The sequence below is a fragment of the Oratosquilla oratoria genome, chromosome 2 (genome assembly GCF_046742065.1).
Source record: "Oratosquilla oratoria isolate Oo_2021 chromosome 2, ASM4674206v1, whole genome shotgun sequence".
Lineage (NCBI taxonomy): Eukaryota > Metazoa > Arthropoda > Malacostraca > Stomatopoda > Squillidae > Oratosquilla > Oratosquilla oratoria.
Genome location: NC_134778.1, coordinates 71,857,261 through 71,860,324, shown reverse-complemented (window position 1 = coordinate 71,860,324; position 3,064 = coordinate 71,857,261). Strand labels below are relative to the sequence as shown.

Genomic DNA, 3,064 nt, shown 5'->3' with positions numbered 1-3,064 from the left:
TCACGGGGTATTGTTCTACTGTATGGGTTTCAATTACATATTCATTTATTTATTGGTCAACTAACTTGTTGATATATATATATATATATGTATATATATATATATATATATATATATATATATATAATATATATTAACAACTTATATATATTCTTATGTATATATAAGTATGTATACATGTATGTGTACCTATATATGTATACATATACATATACACATACATAACTCCTGCTGGGAGTTTCGCAACATGAAATCAGAGAAAATCATTTCCCTTCTATCGTTTCCAATACACAACATTGTCACTACGACCTGGATGTAGAACCTCTGAGGGATGACTTGGTCATCGAACAGGATTAAAGATATTTGTGTCAACTTCAATTGTATTTCTAATTTTTCCCTCATGTAGAGCTGATAACGGGTGACAGATTCCCCCTCCCCCTCCCATTAATACAAAATGAAGACACAAAATTAGTCTTACAATAATACAACACAGGGAATAGTCCAAATTTTCTTTCAATAGAGACCTATACAATTACCACAGCTTTGAGGATCCTTGCCAGCCGCTATGGGGCCACGGGTTTCCATTCAGTGAAACTCTAAATGACAAGTGTCCTTGTATGTCCTTGTGTTGTGTATTGTGCCTTGTGTTAAGGATATTCTAACGTAGAGTATACTGATATATGATTATCTTACCGGAATGAAATATTATTTCATTTGTGATGTAAGTTACGCCCAACTGTAATTCATGTGACGGGAATGCAATCTAAAATTAATTCAGCCTCAAGTGATATGCTAAACTAGATTTCAAACATTGTACTATTACTACTACTACTATTACTATTACTACTGCTACCACTACTTCTGAGGCTGCTGTTGCTGCTAATGCTACTATTACTACTACTACTACTACTACTACTACTACTTCTACAATTACTACTGCTGCTGCTACTGCTGTTGCTGCTGCCACTACAGCACTACTACTTTTATTACAATTATTACTACTGCTGCTGCCGTTGCCACTACAGTACTACTACTATTACTACAATTACTACTGTTGCTGTTGCTGCTGCCACTACAGTACTACTACTTTTACTACAATTACTACTGCTACTGCTGCTGCTGTTGCTGCTACCACTGCAGTACTACTACTATTACTACAATTACTACTGCTGCTGCTGCTGCTGTTGCTACTGCCACCACAGTACTACTACCATTACTATAATTTCTACTGCTGCTGCTGCTGTTGCTGCTGCCGCTACAGTACTACTACTATTACTACAATTACTACTGCTGCTGCTGCTGCTGCTGTTGCTGCTGCCGCTACAGTACTACTACTATTACTACAATTACTACTGCTGCTGCTGCTGCTGCTGTTGCTGCTGCCGCTACAGTACTACTACTATTACTTACCAATATTCTTGGTCGGTTCTTTCTTGATTTCACTTTAGTGACGAAATCTCGTCAGCTAACAGGAGGGACCTAGGAAGCACCTGACACGCACCTGAAAGAAAATCACAAATTTAGTCCTGATTACGAAATATTAATTTTTTCTTTCTTAGATTATCTTTATATTTATTATATGCATAAGGAAGACGTGTGGAGAAATCAGTGTTGATGTTCAGCGTGCTGTCAATTTGTGGTCCTAAATGATCTAATGTCCTGTTCAGCAAATACTCATTGATAAATCTATTCTACTACATATGCAGGCTTTCAAACAGGAGAATTATATTTGTATTTATATAAAATCAGTAAGAATTACGAGTAAAACTCAGTAAAGTTATTTTGAAGTCGACAAAGGAAATAATGCTACACAAACTCTGTCCACATTTGTCGACAAAGGGCCTAAGAGTCGACATGACGTCATGTACTCAAGTAAACAATGAGCTGTGACGTCACTTTTAAACTCCACCTCCGTCTCATTGCACTTAGATTTTTTCCATAACATTTAGATGCTATTTGATGACAAAGATTTCTGGGAAATGAAAGAAATAAAATAAATGAAATGATCCGAAGGACAACCTTCAAAACAAAAGAGAAGACAGACCTACAGGACTCGAATAATTCAATGAAACGCTGTCAAACAAGGCCCTATTGGTGCCCAGATTGATTCGAATCTGTGAGGTGAACGTCGCATAGGAAACCCACGAAATTGAAATAGCCGAGATGAGGTAGAAAGAGGGAGAGAGAGAGCGAGGGACTAAGAGAGGGAATTACAAAGGGAGAAAACAAAAGAGAGAGAGAGAGTGGGGGGGGAAATTAAGAGGAAAAAGGAAACGAGTGAAAGAGGAGAGGAAAGGAGAAAAAAGAAGATATGAGGAACTAGAAAATTAATTCCAAAGGGTGATATGAGAAAGGAAATAAGAGAAGAAGAGGAAAAATTGGAAGGTTTGGCTGGAGGGAAGAATGATTCCATTGTATTTAGGACGCGTCCGTTTGACTTGTCGAAAAAGTGCAAAGTTTAAAACACAAACACAAACACACACACACACACACACACACACACACACACACACACACACACACACACACATATATATATATGTATGTATATGTATATATATGTATATATATATGTATATATACATATGATATATATATATATGCATATGTTATATATATATACATATATATACACACACACACACACACACATATGTATATACATATATATATATATATATATATATATATATACATATATACATATATATATACATATATATATACTGTTGAAAACGACAGCAAATTCATTAGAGATTAATTTCTTTCGTAAGCTTTCTAGCTTTCGGAAAGTAGATTTCTGAGGAAAAGAGAGAGGAAGAAGCAATTTTCCAATTGACATTAGGAACTTATATTAAAACAGATATCTATTTTATACACAAAATAAATGGAAAATAGACATCTGTGTTAATATAAGTTCCCAATCACTATTGGAAAATTAATTCTTCCCCTCTCTTTTCCACAGAAATCTACTTTCCGAAAGCTAGAAAGCTTGCAAATGGAAATAACTTCTAATTAACATCAATTTGCTGTCGTTTTCAACAACACATACTTGAAAGAGAAT

At 35.2% G+C, this 3,064-nt stretch overlaps 1 protein-coding gene across 5 annotated transcripts in view; it reads right to left on the bottom strand.

The window, feature by feature from the left end:
* The window catches only part of Cbp53E (Calbindin 53E), a 176,330-nt gene extending 174,826 nt beyond the window's left edge, over positions 1-1,504 (bottom strand). For 2 of the 5 annotated variants that reach the window (XM_076210177.1, XM_076210137.1), the window contains exon 1: positions 1,411-1,501. The gene's annotated coding sequence lies outside the window, so the exon portion shown is untranslated. Of the gene's footprint in view, positions 1-1,410 lie in introns of all 5 variants that reach the window. The other 3 variants (XM_076210168.1, XM_076210147.1, XM_076210157.1) reach the window with 3 other exon arrangements.
* Positions 1,505-3,064: the final 1,560 nt, after the last annotated feature.